This window comes from Triticum dicoccoides, chromosome 4B, assembly GCF_002162155.2.
Source record: "Triticum dicoccoides isolate Atlit2015 ecotype Zavitan chromosome 4B, WEW_v2.0, whole genome shotgun sequence".
NCBI classification, from domain to species: Eukaryota; Viridiplantae; Streptophyta; class Magnoliopsida; order Poales; family Poaceae; genus Triticum; species Triticum dicoccoides.
The window spans coordinates 76,322,386-76,341,099 of NC_041387.1; positions in this window are offsets into that span (position 1 = coordinate 76,322,386).

Genomic DNA, 18,714 nt, shown 5'->3' on the forward strand with positions numbered 1-18,714 from the left:
GCTACGGGATAAAACCATCACAGCTGCATTATTTAGTTAGTTGTTTTTGCATATTACTCCGTACAACTCAGAGTCTCATTGTGATTTCATATTTGCAGATGTGGTTGCTATCCTTGCCTATGTTGGTCATATAGAATTTAAGTGGGATACGATATATAGGCGCTGCGTCCCTTCCCTCGAGATTGGCCTCATGAACTTCCAGTAAGCGCCAATTATAATATGAGATTACCATATGCTTATTTTTGTAATTCTATTGTTGCAATGATAGAAACATTTGTATTTGTTTGTAGACGGCAGATAATTTTCTTACGTGTACGTGAAGAGCACGTTGGACCTCAGTTCTGGCGTTTGCAATGCACTGACAATCTGTTCGAGAAGTTTGTTGTAACTTACATACAGGTAAATCAGAGGCAGCGTTGCTTGCAAACTATGAGGAAGAGCACATTCTTCTTCTCTCCCAACATTAATTATGATCATCATTATCTACAAGGTAGGGGCTGCGTTATATTTTAAATTTGTTTTCAATATTTTTTTCTGTAATAGTATTCCACTACTATATAACAATGATTGTTATCGTAGATATCCATGAAGCTAGCCTGACTACACTTGATGAAACACGTGCGTACGCGAATCATGTTGTTCAAGGAAGGAACAATGGACGTCAGAAGTATCACAGAAGAAATTAGAGCATCCTCGTGAGATCCCAACACATGCATGATCCTGGGATAACAACGCGCGCATCCATGTCTAGAACGACGCATGCTTGCCCCCATCCGCCCGAGTTCTCTGGTCCATGTTCTCCCTCTCTTATCCCCCCTCCATTTATGCCTTATCGATCCTAACACGATCGTTCACACATGGCGCGCATGTAAGGATTCTGTTCCAGTTGGAATATATATCAAACAATATTTGCTTCATTTTTTCCTTTACGACTTCTATTTTTCTCAAGGCTATGAGCATTATAAACTCTTACTTGATCTTTAAAGATTTGCGCGAATAAAAGGCCAACGTGAGGTGTTTCATGCACTATTATATTCTGACAAGACTCACTACTGCTGTATTTTATTGATCAAGTAAACTATAGACATGTTTTGCGGGAATATTTCTGTCTATAAGGCGTCCTATGTGTCTTAGTTATTCCACATTGATACGAGGCACTCAAACATAAAACTAAAGAAAAAAGCTACCCACGCCAATTACATGTGATTTAGATGTGCAATACTACTTAAAGCACATGTAGACGTGCATCAGCAAAAATGTATTTTATAACTCAAATTTTTCTCTCCATCGAGATATACCCGTGCGTTAAGAATATGGAACAATACATGTAAACGAAGTGGGCTGTAGTTGCATAATTCAATTAACGGTAAAGTTATAGATTTTTCCACATGTGATAGGTTATATTATGTGATATAGGTGTTCAACCAATGAAAATATATATATACCCCGTTGCAACGCACATGCGCCTATGAATTATATCGTCATGTCTATAGTTTTTGTTATGGCAACTTATAATTATGGAAGGAAATGGGCCACCTTCCGAGTACATGACAACGATTCATTAAAGTCATTTCCTTCCAATACGATGTAGTATCCAATCTAACGGTGTGACCTACCATACGTTCACTGGGTTTCCCAGTTTGGCCATTAATTTTTTCCTTAGACGGTTTTGCTTATAAGGAAAGTTAAATCCTCCTTGTTCCAATCTGGAAAGGGAGACGTATATAATAGAATTATAATTGGCGTTTATTTATTTGCCTATTGTAGTATGGAATAAAAATAAATGCTTGTCCGTTTATTAGGAAGGTTTTGTAATGGATACATGCATGGATGGAATGATATGGGCACCTTCCAATCCATACAACATGCTAATGCCTCACCGACCGGGCGGATGGCCAATTCCCCTCCGACTATGTTATATATGGCCCGTCTGTGAGTCCACCATTGTCTAATGCCCTCTCGCTCGCTCATCCTGGTGCTAAGACGACTTTCTGCCTGCGGTAATGGCCGCTATGCCGATTTTTTATGGAGTGGACGACGCAGTCGAGTACATCTACAACTACGTGATGGTGTCCTCAGACGAGAAGGAATTAGAGTTTGTTCTGGCAGCCCTAAACTTCATCTGTACTTTAATTGCAATTGTTAGCTGCAGATCACTGCCATTATAGTTTGTATTATTGTCTTTTTATTTTAAACCCGAGTAAAAACCCGTTCTTTCACATAATCCAGGGCGATTAGTTGGCCACGTTCATAATTTGTTACATGCATTTACTGGTTAGGATCATGCTATCCTTTCTAAATACATAAGGTTTTATGATCTAACGTAGTGGCTGCAAAAAAATGGCCATGTGCTAATATTATCCTTTTACATTACCCCATGATAGTACCATCCACACCACATTATTTTAAACTACCATGTTTTTATGAACGGTAGTATATTGCAACGAGTCCTGGTGTATGATACATGTGCCATCTACAGATTTGTTCATAACTATCATAATAGATTTGGTGATCTCAATGAATAGTACTTCTCTCCTGTTTTTGACACTACAATTCCAATTAGAAGATACATACATTCCACACCAGTCTAAATTTTGGAAAAAATGTACTATTGTTTGCCCACTAATTGAAGTATTACATTACTTTGTTACCCTTATTTTTCTAACAGCTTTGCTATCATGCTGTTTTGTTTGCAGCACAATATGGATAAGGAGCCCTCGTCGTGATCGAATTAAGCCTACGAACTATCCAAGACACCATGCGAGTTGATACATGGGTCAATCCGAACTGCTTCGATCTTGCAGTGCGTAAGCTTACTAGCGACGCAATACAGAGGAATGCAGGAACAGACTTTGTTGGCTCCACGCATATGTTTGATTTGCGATTCCATCGCCTAGCACGGGTGCTGATTCAGACTGGCTTAGGCCAAGCTGAACGCACCAATTTGTTGATTAACAATGTCATTGTACAGCCTTTGCCGAAATACGACGTGCTCATGACCCCGTCCATTGTAAGGATTTTCATTCTTAACAATTGGTTTGTATACTATCTGTTCACCATTAACTTTGTATACCTATCGCCGTACCTATTGCCGTTGTATTTGGTGGATTCCTCCTACGGCCTCATTGCAGTTAATATTGAAAGTAGGAGGACTCTCCTGATTGATCATTCCAATGAGTCATTCTTAGGCTCAGAGGACTTTCATGACAAGGAACTTAAGAAGGAAGCACGTATAGTTTTGCAAGAATTTGGCAGTGTGTTGCAACAGGGGAGGCCTGGTTTGAATCCCCATCTCGTGGATTGGCCACAAGATCATACATTTATTACAGCCCCGCGGTAATTGTTTAAATTGGTCGTGCATATTATAGCCACACAGCTATAGGTTCTAATATATGTAGACTTTTGTTCACAGCCTAGACTCTGGATTGATAGTCCTACAGGAGATGGCTCACCAAGATGATACTCGCAGGCATAACATGTCCAGGACTTCGGTACGTGCATATATAACAAGTTTATGTCTTCCATAGCTTTGTTAAATATAAATTTATGTTCTTCCTATCACGTATATCTGTTGTGCAATTAATTTTTCAACAAGTTATTAATTTTTTGTTTATGTTTTGTAGGATTCAATACAGCTCAGAAAGCAATTGTTGGTCCAGATGCTGATGATCAAAGGCAATGAAGCAGCTGGAAACATCCCAGCTGAAATTACAGCGTCCTTGAGGTTTTTGGATGAATGACTATGTATTGATGCATAGTCAAATGTCGAAAATATAATAAGCTAATAGAACTTTGGTAGGGATCAAATAGAGATTTATCCTTTTGGCAATATGAATAATGTATTGGATGCCATATATATGCAAGGAATAAAGGATTTTATGGATCCCTCTAGCTTCCTATTCGCTTCAACGTTGTCTGCTCGTGTTGGTTCTATCTATTAATTTTGACTTCTATGTATATTTTGTACTATAATACCCGTGCGGTCAGGAGCAGGTTTGTTGCTCCAGGTGAACCAGAGGCATTTCGTAATGGACCATGGCAGGTTCAGCCGGCAAGTGAGGTTTACAGACATGCCTCACATCATATACTAACTCGTATCGTGTAACTCCATTCATACACGCACTGCTATACGATACGAGGTTTATTTTGGCGGCCATCCTCACATGCAAACTATGGAATAGCCAAATTAAAAACATGCTGGATATAATGCGCGTACCTTCAATTGCCTTTGATCTTCAAGTTCGCACATGATCCACATTTCTCTGTCATGCTCATGATGTCTCTGATAACCAGCTGATTATATTGTATGTGTTCCTGATTAGAGTAACCAACATAAGCCCCTGCCAAAGTGTTTTCTTAGGACTATATAAAGTACAAGACGGTGCTAGCATTTTTCCACAAACATTATACGCTACCAACATTTTCAAATTTGAGGGGGGGGGGGTGGGTAGGAAGAAAACATTTGTGTTGTATGGATGAACTTTCTCTAAACATAATAGCCATATATACCTACCTATGACGTTAAATAACAATAAAATAAAGGAGGCACTAATGACTGCTTCAGAGGACGGAAAAATAGGCATATGCATCTCAATAGGTATTACACATTAATTATTTCCCTAATTCATGTTTATTTTTTGATGTCCTCTTTCCTGTTTGAACCAGGAAATGTAAGAAAATATTACAGCTGTCACCAATTTGAATGAAGTGTTCATGCATTTGAAGAAAACACCGTTGAACATATATTTCAGAATTTGGCGTGTATTAGTAAATTTTAGAAGTATTTTTTAAAAATGTACGTCATGCACTAAAAAAATAGTAAGAAAAATATAAAACCAATCTACATGCATTACAATAAATAATGTGTAATAGTATTCTAACAATTCTATAAACACGATTGCCATGTCTTAACATATTTATAGACTTTTTTTATGCACGATCATTTTTAACACACGTTGAACATTTTGCAAATATATGTAGACAACATTTTATAGTACACGTTGAACAGATTAAATATACATAAATTATATAGAAAGTTTGTTTGGTATAGGGGCCCGTTTTCTGTATATGTTTTGATTCGGAAATATATGGGACACCTTCCACTTATCGTATAAAGACATGATCCGTCCGCAGCTAAAGATAATTTCTACTAGGAAATGAACAATATAGACATGCACGGATGGAATGATATGCACGGATGGAATGATATGCCTTAGGTACCATGTGTTGTGAGACTTAATGCATCCGATGCTGAAAATCAGGTGTAATGAAAAGTTTGCTTATTATTTGGCTTTCAACAATGGAAGTTGCCGTGATATTTGGAAGGCACTTAAGTCTATATGATGCAGCTGCCAAACAGTATCTGATCGTGGCATATAACCGACGAGGAGCTCCTGTTTAAACACCCACCCCAGGCTTCACCAATTTTCGATCACTCACTACTCTCATCAATGGAGGCTGTGCACGAGCCAGTGGATGTTTAGCTCGCACCACATGAGGCTTTGCCTGCCCCTCAGGAGGCCGCGGGCAACATGAATGCACTAGAAGATGCCGTTGAATACATTTTTCAATTTATCACTGTTGTCCAGGACGGTGAGGCACTAAAGTAAGTTGTATTGCTCTTCATATTACTCTCGTACACAGCAGGCTAGATATCAGTTGGGCAACACAGCACGCTAGACATAATTTACCATGGTAGTCCACTATATTATGTTTGGTTGTCTATGTGTTATATATTTTAGTGTATATATTTTTTGAACTGTTACACCGTTGTTTATTTTATTTCCTTTTCTGTTGTAATTACAAAATAAATGGCTAAAATAATGGAATCGGGAAAATATTATCTGATACCGGGAGAAAGATCAGATCCGTCCACAAGTAAAAATATTTTATACATGGAAATGAATAACTGCTTTAATTAAACGACGTTGATCATTTGGAAGGCAATATCAACTCTCCAATATATTAGATGATATGGTAACAAAATGATAAACTCCATATGCCTACTATTTAACCACCCACCCAAGTTCACATATATCTCATCAGCAAATTACGATCGAGAACTAATTTTCTATCCCATGGAGGAGATCATTGGAAACGCTGCGCACGCACCCCAAGAGGGTGCGCCTGCGGCCCAGGAGAATGTTCCCGGGCCCCATGAGGATGTGCCTGCGCCCATGGTTCTTTTGGCCCCACCAATGCATGCCGTGGAAGATGCACTTGAATACACATTTCACTTTATCATGGGCATTCGAGACCAAGATACATTAAAGTAAGTTGTCTTATTATAAATTCTTTTGCTATATACAAATCATGTTGGAACACTCTTTTACACAGCAAAGGAAGATAGCTAGATTGGCAATCCTAAAACATTCATATATACTTGTATACGTTTTTAGTTGAATTCGACGGTACATGAACAATGTCATGCAAAGCCCATGAATTAGGGTTCTATATTTGATACGTGTAGATACATCTAGGTGAGGACAATCTGACCTCGTTCAATGTCATCCAATCTAAACATGAATTCGGTTTATAGGTTAGTATAGACAATGTTAAACTAGAAGATGACCATTGAGGTCTTTTCCTAAATGTTGTTGGGCATTTTTTTTCCAGCTCAATATGGATAAGAAGCTCCCGGCCGTACCAGATCGACATCAGCCTCCGAATGATCCAGGACACCCTGTTTTTTCATACAAAATTTCATCCCGAATGCTTCAACCTTGTTGTACGTAAGCTTGCAAGCGCTGAAATAGAGAGGACCGCAGGCACCAACTGGGTTGGGAGCAAACATTATTTCGACTTGCAGTTTCATGCTCAATCACAGGCCCTGAGGTACTCCTGGATGACTCTAGGAGAGCGCATCAGGACGCTGATTAACTATGTTGTGGTCCAGCCTGTTTCTAAATATGATGTGTTCAACTCTATAATTGTAAGAGATGCTCATTCTTGAAGTTAGTTTTACTTATTATAATAGCAATTGACATGTGTCGACCTGCCACAGTATCTACTACCGTTGAAACTTTTGGATTCGTCGTACGGGTTACTTGTAGTGAACCGGCTGAGGAGGAGGGTTGTCATGATGGATCCATCCTTCAACACGTTTGATCCTGAAGATAGCACTCATAACATATTGACGAGGAAGGAGATCACACTACTGAAGGAAGAATTCAACACTGTGTTGCAGACTAGGATCGCTGATTGGAATACCCAAATCATGGATTGGGAACAAGATACCATGTCCTGTGTTGCTCGTCGGTAAGCTACTAAATTGATCGCATACATAAGATGCAGACCGTTATAATGTTTATTTTTTTATCGCAGCAAACACTCCGGCTTCTTTGTGCTACAGGAGATGGCCCACCAGATTGGTCGTTTGCGTAGCATGGGCTGGATGAACACTACCGTAAGTACATAAATGATGAGTTGATGTGTGCCACTTATTATTCAACCAGTTTATTAAATGATTGAGTTTTTGCACCTTTCATAGGATCCAATACATCTTAGATGCCAAGTTACGGTCCAGATGCTAATGTTCAAAGACAATGAAGCTGCTGCAAACATCCCGCCAGAGATTAGAGCGGCCCTGAGGGTTTTAAGTAACTGAAGATGGACTGATGCATGCAGATATGCCAATAATATTTTCCTATACTTCAGATTTGTTAGGGATCGATTTGATAATTATTTATTTTTGATACGAATACTTAGATAATAACTTTATGGGGTCTTCTATAGACGTATGTTCAAAAATTTTAGGATGTTTTGGTATTATCAAACTATTCAAACATTTTGTGGTTTTGGTATTATTGAAGTTTGGTTTTACTACCATATTGTTGGATTATTAATTGATTTTGTTGCAACGTCATGAACGAATCATTCGGTTGTGTGCCATGGATGATTAGTGAGCCCCATTTGGGAAGCTGTACAGGGGTAATATGGCATGACGCTAGATGAGATGAGGCGCCAGGTTTAATGGTTTCTATAAAATAGGCAAATGCATGTGTGTGCACAGGATATTTACATCCTTCGGCGGCAACAATGTTCCTCCAACTGTTTCTGCACCTACTGTCATTTTCCTCTAAGAGGTACAAAGCGGAAATCGTCACATCTATCAATGCCCGCATCCAGCTCAAAACCCCCTATCACTTCCTCTACCGTTGAATTTTAGACACGCTATCATCGTGTAGAACATTCAAATAATATTAAGAAAACAATGGAAGCACACATTAGTAAGTTAATATCTATACTACTATTAACCAAAATATTTTTTTTATATAACCACCCCATTATGTGTACCAAGATTAATTGGTGCCATCAGATTATCCCACTTAATGATATCTAACGGCCTAAAACGGAGGTTAGGATTGCACGTAGCAATTAATTGACGGTCTATACTTTGCCGGGCGGACGAATATTCACCCGCTGTGCCCCGCTCCAATCACGAAAAATTATGCCGAGGATCACTCCCATTGCGGACGTGGGTTAGCTATGGATCATGAGCGTCTTGGACATCGACGAGCGGTCGTTGATGGCAAAGGGGGTGGCGCATAAGGAGTTCTCCTTCTTCCTCCATGATCCTATTCCACTCGCTTGCCGTCACCATGCGCCTCTACCTCGCCCTCTGCTCTGACGTCTGCCACACTAGGAATTTGGGATGAGCAGGAATACTGTAAGGAAGAAGAGGACAAGCAAGAAGCCGAGGTAGTGGGTACGACATCCGGGTCGAGAGTAGGTCGCAACCATGCTTCATGGTTCAGGTGAAGATTAATTCAGCCATTGCCTCGGACAGGTTTCGTTTCGTCGGCGGCGCGGTCAGAGAGCAGATGGCATGAGCGCGCGGCCGGCCTGCTGTACGCGGTTGGTGCCTTGGTGGGCAGGGGCACGACTGCGCCCGAGCATGGAGAGGGGTTTCCTGTAAGTGCGTGAAGCAGGCGTGTTGTCGTGCTGCCGGCTGTGCTCTGCTCTGCTCTCGGAGGATGCAGAGGGGTTGGCGGCTTGGCGCTGGGAAGAGGAAGCTGGTTGTGCTCTCTCATGTAGTTCATCCAACGATTACTCTGTAGCATGTACTATTCCTCTATGTCTTCCTCCCTGCTAATTCCTCTGTCTATGTCAGTTAATTTCTGACTATTTTTGTGCACTGGTCGGAATCATAATAGCAAGGAAAACTTGGAATATGTGGGACCATTATTACACTTGATCTGTTTATCTCCCTCTCAAGTCACAGTTTGGTTTCTTCTTTTTTGGGGGAGCTAATGTTGATGTGTAGTGATTAATCATCCATTTGATTGAAAGTTCAGGTGGTCTTGGGGCTCTCTAGGTGGCAGAAGATAGATTTTTGGTGCCTTTTTGTTGCAAATATCTATCTCTTTCTAGGTAGGCCAAGAGTTCTCAAAATTCTACAATATTCAGTAGTTGTATGTTGTCTTAGGCTCACACCAAATGCTGAATTATAGCAGTGAATGTAAGTTGTATTCCTACCATAGTACGTAGCAGATTTATAGCTTACTATACTTCTATAAATCATACAACTCCCGTATTAATGCACGAACCATAAAGTCATGACTTATATTTGGCAAAAGAACTATATATAAATATCACGTCAATGCCTACTGATCAACATCAGCGCTAAAAGAGAAAGTTAATTTCATGCATCCAGAATTAGTATTGGTTACCTTTGGCATTTGGAAACCTTGGAGAAACTGGAATTGAACGCATTCATCGAACTTGTGTGGTCTCGCCGATGTTACAACTGCAAATAGTATATTGAGACTGTACATTACTACCAAATTATGGAATTATAAGTATTAGTACAATCTGTTAAATCATACAAAAGTAGCTAATCAGGAAAATGATTAGTGTGCATGCCGTGAATTAATTAATACAATAATTTAATTATTTTTAGTAAGTTATGATTTTTTACATCTTTTCTAATTTATTAACAGGTATGCATTAGATGGAAAGAGGAAATATATCTGCACCATCCACAATGGTATATATGGTAGAAAACAATGGTATATATGGTAGAACTAGATTCAACCATGATCTGCTACCCAGTTATTCTCCGTATGGCCTACCTATATATGTTATTCTCCTCTATCATCCGTCCTCGCTCTCCTTGCTCTTCCTTCGGCCATCACAACAGCAGACCTGGAGGAAAATTTCCCAAGGAGTACCTTGTTTAAGCAAGGAGCATCAACAAGGCGAGTTCCTCTAGGTACAAACAATTCTGGATCTTTATCTTCTCTATAAAAGTGTAATAATTGTTATATTAGGATCATGTTTGGTTGATGTATAGTATCAAAAGTATGTTTTATCTTGCATTTTATGTATGTCGTGCTAAAATCAAGTGAACAGTCAAAAGTTGAACATAAAGTTAAGCAAGCAGAACAATTTACTAGAGCAATCTGTCCATTTGAGGTCCTCATGGTTTTATCCATGCCTGTCTTGTAAGTCCATCTTAGTGATTCCATCAAGGAGCTCTCAGCGAGAATATCTAGGCTTGGGAAAGATCTGTCATGAGAAACGTAAAACAGTTAAGGTATGTGCATAACTACAGGTAATAGATGATAACACCTAAAAAGTCTTCCTTTTGAAATCTTTAAAATATACACAAGATGTTCTAGAATAAAAAAATATGGTGAGTATTTACAATCAAAGACTGTTTTTATCTATAACAAACTCATATTCCCAAGAGATTCTTCACGGTGATGCACATGGGACATAGGGAACAACAAATATTGAGGATGATAGTATTACTAGGTTGTACTTTATAGATTTATTAACTGTTAGCAATCTAAATTTTGACAAGCATGTGAAAAAAGAAGTCAATGTAAACTTGCAGTAAGAGGATTCAAATGTAAAGAGTGAATCCGTTATCCACCATTAGGAATATCAGCATTGGGGCTATTCTGTTTGGGTTTAGTTTAATTCAATCCCAAAATTCACAAACACCAATTATACACTGCTAGAAAAAAATTATTAGATATAGAGGGGTCACCGTATGGATTTCCCTGAACAATATCTGCAGTAATTGAGGTCACGAACCTGGGATGGTGCCACGTCTGCGTAAGTCGTATTCCGTTGCTTGTCGAAGCGCCCTGGCAAATGCTTTGAAAGTTGCCTCCATAATATGGTGTGAGTTGTTCCCCGCAAGCTTGGAAAGGAAAAAAAATGAGTGACTGCAGGGTTATCTATGTAATTCAATTAACTGGGGTGAAAACAATTATATTGACTCCTATATCACCAATAAACATTGTAACATTGACCCAAAGCTGACGAGGAGTATTTCTTTGAAACTGAAGCAACATATACCTGACGGATCTGAAGCGTCATGCCAGATGTATTCACAAGGGACTGGAAAAAGTGCGCAACTAGCTGTCATAAAAATAATTAATTTATAGTTCGCCAAAGTTGATAGCAGCGACATATAGATAAGAGAATCTCATCACCCTAACTCAAATAACAACCAACAGATATTGCGAAGATCTGTCAGAAATATCGTTTGGGGAAAGGAACATTTGAATTTAACAAAACTTGAAACAGAAATGATGATCTAAAGTAAACTTGAACTTAATAAGTCATGTTTTGGCAATGAAAATCATCTTAAGCCTGACATAAATAGTAGACAATTGAAAATGGCTGTCAAAATTTTACCAAATACCTGTGTATCATATGTGCCAACTCTCTCGGTAGGAATACTTAAGCCGCAGCTCAAATGAGGTCGACCAGATAGATCCTGGATACAGGAGGAAAAAGAATGACTAGCAAACATCTAAGCTCAACAAGGCACAGTTTAATTATTCAGTAGATATTTGTATATTCACAAAATGTCAGAATTGTTGAGCAAAAAATAGGTAACCCAAAATTAAGATAGAGTAAAATAATTACAACTTCATTGCTATCATTCAAGTCTTCAGCCTATGTTAGATGGATGAGTCAGAATAACTATGACAAAAATAAAGCCAAAGGACTAGCATTCTTGATAATAGTCCTCAACAGTCAAAATCTTCATACATACCAATCTATCATAACATGAGATGCTCATGAAATAAGAGAACAAAATTATTTAATGCCTGGTCATTATCCAAGTTAAGAACCAAACAGATGGAAGTTGTAATTCAGTTATGTGTTAGCAAAGGTTGAGAGCTTCATAAGCTCATAAATGCCCAACATAGACATGCACCCTCCTGAATGGAGGTTGTAGGCATAGTATCTAAATGTAGAAGATGGTCCTGCATACCAGTATAACCTCAACTGCTGCCTCCTCAAGTGGTGCTGTAAAATGCCCAAACCGGTTAATCCCTTTTCGGTCACCAAGTGCTTGAAGTAATGCCTAAAAGAAAATTCCAAAACAAGTCACCACAGTAAGTTCCAAAGATAGCAGGACATTAAACTTAGGATAGTTCAGAATCAGGTAAAGAACAGAAATATAGCATGCAAAATTTAGCAGTGAGGTAAAGATGGATGTTCCAACTTCTGGTAGACAATAATTCGTATAACTGTTTCTAGAAGTACTGATGCCAAGTTAGAAAATAATGGTAGAAAAAAAATTACCGTTCCAATTGCTAAAGCAGTATCCTCATTTGAGTGATGATCATCAATGTGTGTGTCACCCATCGCCTTCACATATACATCAAACAGACCATGAGATGCCAGTTGCTGTAAGTTGCAAACTGAAAGTTAATGCCTAGCTTTGACCAGAAGAAAAAACACTCACACGGCAAGAGTTAGAACCTTCTACTATCAAGCAGAAGATATACACAGAACATAATACTGGACCATTCAGAGTGCATCAATCTGAAAACAGAAATACTTCTCAATATTTTTTTCTCTACTTGTGTTGGTTTTTGCTACGCTAGCACATTACTGCAGTTGCATTTCACGTATTGATTTCAGATGTAAGGGCTTGTCATCCACAGTGGTCATTGCTGTCAGTTTGTCACTGATGTGGAATAACAAAAGCCTTACATTTCACACATACAAACACTAGTTAATAAGAAGGGAGTAACAATCTTTGCATGGATCACATCACCCTAGGGAAAGAGAAATCAAATAGGAATTCCCATCCTAATTGCTCAGTCGTCTGGAACACGTGGAACTCATAAGGAAACAGACTTTTCTACAGCAAGGACCCCTTCAGGCTAAGTCATGTATACATCACTTTCTCCTAATAATAACAGGATTGTACTAATCATGCTCTTAAACATCTGAAGTTAGCATGCCCTCTATGTAGGCTTTAACCAACACAAATTCAGAATGCTACTTGCCATTTTTGACTAACAGAAAGCTAATTATATGCCACACCACAATCTAGGATAGTTTAACCTCTATTGGTTCGTGACTTGTTTTCTGAACATCTGAGGGTATTTGATAACATAGTTTTTAGAGAATGGGCAAGAGCTTTGCGCTTCTTATTTTAATCCGAAAGCATTACCGATGATAAGAAACTGACCAAGAAAGGATTTTTCACTCAGAAAGGTAAGGTGGGGGCGGATCTGCCATGGGGAGTGGCGTACCGGAGCTATGGCGTTGCAGATCGGGACGCGTCGCCTCGGATCCACCTGCGACATCGCCGGAGAGGAGCGCCGCTGTGGATCCGTGATTAGTGCTTGTGCATGTCATCCCTCCTTGCCGAGGGCGGCGGCGTTGGTAAGCAGTCGTCGTCCTCGCCGTGCATGTGAGGTTTGCTCATGGCGCCGCGGCACAGAGAGAACAGAGAAGGAGTTCAGTGGCTAAGAAGACGACGAGGGGGCGGATCTGAGCATCCCGCGTTGAATGGATTTGTCAGGCATAGGTAGTGGCTTACTGGAGTTGTGTCGTTGCAGATAGTGACGCGTCGATGCGGATCCAGCTGCGACATCGCCGCAGAGTAGCGCCGCCGCGGATCCGACCGGAACGGCACCGCATGCATCACCCGCAGGTGCTCCAGGAAGCGCGCCCCGTCCGCCCCGCTCTGTCGCGCAGCCCACACCAGGCAGCCCCAAGGTCAGTGGATGCTGTAATCTGATGCGGGGGCCGGCGGGCGGGACAGTGGGGATTCCTGCTCGTCAACGCGGGCGGCGATGCGGCGGGGGAGGGGAAAGGGCGAGAGGGTTTGTGTGAGTGAGACGAGAGGAGATGAGAGAGTGAGCGAGACGAGAGGATAAGGTAGAATGCGGCGGGGGGAGGGGAACGGGCGACGCCGCGTCGCTTTAGTTCTGGTTCCGCCCTAGAGGCCTGCGTGCCAGGTGGGCCATGGTGGCGGGCCGCGCAACAGGCCTGTCGTGGCGGACCTGTTTTTTTTTGTTTTTTTCTTTTCATTTTTCTCTTCATTTGTTTGGGTTTCTGTTTATATTTTATTTCCCTTACTTTTTTATTCTTTAGTTACATTGCTTTGTTTTTATTATAATATACAACGTTCGTTGCATGTCACAAAAGTGTTCAATAGTATTAATGAAATGTTCATGGTTTTTTTCAACAGTTCATCATCCATTACAAAATTGTTCAACGGTTATTATAAAATGTTCAATGAATATATAATCACTGTGTTTTTTAAATTTGTTAACTATATATTACAAAAATTTCAAATATGTATTAAAACATGGTTCAACTTATATTACAAAAATATATAATCATTGTGTTTTTTTGTTTATTTTATTTTCCTTTATCTCTTTTTTTATTTTTTATGTTTATATTTTTTTCCTATACTCTTTTATTCTTTATTTATAATGTTTGGTTTTTATTATAATATACGGAGTTCAATGCATGTCACAAAAGTGTTCAACGGTATTAAGGAAATGTTCATGTTTTTTTGAAAAGTTCATCGTCCATTACAAAATTGTTCAACATTTATTATAAAATGTTAAGTGAATATATAATCACTGTTTTGTTAAAATTTGTTAATTGTATATTACAAAAAATTGAAATATATATTAAAAAATTGTTCAACTTATATTACATAAATATATAATTGCTGTGTTTTTTGTTTATTTTCTTTTCCTTTTTCTCTGTTTTTTTCTGTTTATATTTTTTTCCTATAATATTTTATTCTTTATTTATATTGTTCCATTTTTTATAATATACAGAGTTCATTGCATGTCACAACAGTGTTGAACTTATTTTAAAAAAATGCCCATGGTTTTTTACAATAGTTCATCATCCATTACAAATTTTCTCCTTACATTTTTTTAAGATATATTACATGTTGTTAGTTTTTAGCCAGTTTTCTACACGGCTGGAGCTCGTTACATCCAAATGGGCCGGCCCAGTCGCCCCCTGCCTTCAGTGAAGGCTCCCGTGTTTTGCCTACCGCATGTTAACCTGGCCGGAGTGTGATTATTCTTATTACATATACTAAGAGGATCAAAAACATATAAAAAACACATATCCTTGGTTAAAGTTGGTTAGTTAGCATGTTCTTTTTTGTTTCTCAAATTTCAATAGCATATGTAATTAATTTAAAATCATTTAAGCAATTTCAGATGACCACTTACTTATATATGAACATTATAGTTTGTTGTTTCTTTCAATTGATGTATTAGTAAAATGTTTTGAACTATATGTTTTTCTAATATAATCAAAAGCATTTTTATCACATATAAAATAGTTGTGTTAGTTTCACATTATATGATGCAAAAAATATCCTATTTATATTTCAGCATAGATATAAAGTGATGGGTTCCGACATACTCACTGATGTAATGATGACAGTCCGCACTGAAACACCACGAGAAGAGGTGCATATAGCTAACCTTACTTTGTATGTATATTATAGATGATAATATGAATGGTCTATTTATATTCTTGTTTAATCAGAATATAGGAGACATGGATATGAACTTTGGAGATGCACAGAAAGAATACATGGAGGTTTCAGATGCAATGTCGCTGGAAGGGGCCGGATATTCACAACATAATAACGTCGAAGAGGTTACATCTCATAACAAACCAAAAAGGGATGCTAATTTGCATGTTATCCCACAAGGTATATGTTTATATTATTATCGATCTTATTTTTGTGATCTTGCCTTTTGTATTCAACTAAGTTGGCTCATTTTTTGTTACTAAGTTGTCTCACTTTTTATGAATTTGACAGACTATGTTTGTACCCCTAGAGATATTACAGTTATCGAATCAATAAAGTCTGCCCCAAGAATACCCAGTTCGTGGACATTGGAGATGCCTTGTTAGCAACCGACGATTTTAAATGCCTTATAAAAATGATATGTTCTTACATGACGGTGTAAGACCAATTGCACAAACTTTGTAATCAATAATATGAACAATATATAATATCATAAAATATTAATATATTATAAATGTTGTTTATAGGTGATAAATGTTTACATATATTGCATGCTTGCTCACGACCATCTACAGGACAGAGCGGGTGAAAAGGTACACATTATTAGCACGTTTGTATCTGGCCAGATAAAAGAAGACGGTGAAAGAGACATCGACCCATCAAAATATCGTCGCATTGTGCATCATGTTAATACTTATCTACAGCAAGATATGGTTAGTTGTTGTCTTGTTATCCATGCATATAATTATGGATTATTTTTATTTAGTTCATATGTCTAATGATTTGTTAATAATTATATCTAATTGTGATTGTGATTTGTATGATATTTACACCAGTTGTTCATTCCGATTAACATGCCGGGCTAACATTGGTATCTAGCTGTCGCCAATGCCAAAAAACGAGAGATCCAACTATTGGACTCACTTGGTGAGAATGTCAAACGCAATGACCTTGCTACTACGGTAACTATCTATTTTTTTACTCATCTTAACATTTGTTTTGTTTGACTTCATCCCTAACATTTCTCATATGATAGTTATGGGGGCTCGAGAAATGGCTGAAACTTGCAGAGCAGAGTCCGGAGTTTATCAGAGGTGATAAGTGGCCCGATCTCAATGTTACAAAATGGACGGTTGAAGAGCAAGTTTAGGAGGCAATACAAACCGATGGGTAAGCAATTGTTAAAATGGTTTGTTTATTTAATTCATCTGAGTGATATTGTAAAGCATTATTTTATAATATTATAGCATATCATGTGGATTGTTTATGCTAAATTATATGGAATATTGGACATCACATGGACTGTCAGACCAGTTCACCCAGGTATTTCATTTTTATATATTATCTCGTTATTCTATCTGAAAATATTATATAACTTTTTTGTATAACATGTTTGTAGGAGGATATGAAACATTTTTGTCAAAAATTAGCAGTCATTTTGCTTGATTCAGAGCTTAATAAGCTAAAAGGATGTCCCATATACCATCGACCTGTCAGCGAAGAAACTTTAGGTAATTCTGATATCGAGATCCTGGATAATCCTTCTGACGTAGTCGAAGAAAAACGTCCTGCCCCAGTCACTATCATTCCCATGGACCAACGTCAAATACTTGCCGACCTCTGCAAGTACATCATGTCGATCGATGATGCCGGGTGTTTGGAGTAAGTATCATGTATCAATATTTAATGTGCGGATGTATAATATTGTTCTTCTTACCAACCAGATTACAGGATGGGTCCGGAGCTATACACCCGATCCAATGAGCTTAAGTCTTAAGAAACTTCAGTGCATACTTAAGATGGAGCAGCCTATGGACAATGATTGCTTCAACACTGTTGTGCGTATGCTGGCATGTGATGAGGGAGTATTGTTCACATACCCTCCTATACACTACATGGATCTACGATTTTGTGTAAGTTATCGTAACTCTTCATTCTATGTGCCATTAGTATCAACATGTTTAAACAATATTTATTCTTTTACTTAGTCCATGATGCTAGAGTCAACACGAGGTCAGAAGTTTTGTGAGAAGGAAACTATCCAGATGTTGGCAACATTATTTGATAGCTGGCCTGGGATGGAGAACGACATCTCATCTTGCAATAAGGTAAATAAAATATTTTGTCCATCGTTATAATGGTTGGTTGTTGTTTCTAATAACTCCACTTGTAGATTTATCTTCCCTATGCATCCATCGGCCGATACATCTTGTACGTCATCGATAAAGAGGCACGTCGTTTATATATTATGGATCCTATTCAAACATCACAATTGTCAAAGGATAAAAACTTGAGGCATTCACTGAAATTAAAAAGTTTTGCAAGGGATTTCAAAGAAGCACTCGAAATAAAGATGCCTGGTTGGAATTATGATATATCTAAATGGCAATGTTTATTTCCATTTGGTGTTCCAACGAGTGTAGACGGGTAATGAATTCATAACAATAATATTTACTTTTGTTATCACTATATTTTTTATATTATTAATTTAAATTTTTGCAGGAATGTGTCTGGCTATTTTATTTTTCATTTTATGCTCTGGTGGAACAGTAAAGAATTGGTGAAGCCGATTTGCGCGGTAAGTATTGTGCGTTACATGTTTTAAGACCTTTGGCGTGAAATTGTCATACTAACTACATGTCTTGTTTCTGCAGGATGGGTATGAATTGAGGAAGTATTTTTTATTATACTTGCTAAAACATCGTGGGGAGGAAACTTTCCTGATATTGTGAAAGAATTTCTTAAGCGCACCATCTAGATATTAATAGTTTTATAATAGATGTTCAGCTGGAACATCACTCAGTTTGTTACATGGACATGTCGTTATTTTTTTCTTTTATGTTATCCAATTACATTGCAATAATGGACTTCATTTATTAAATAATTGTGTTTGTGTTATATTGTTTGTATGTGTGAAATATTTCAAGAGCCCG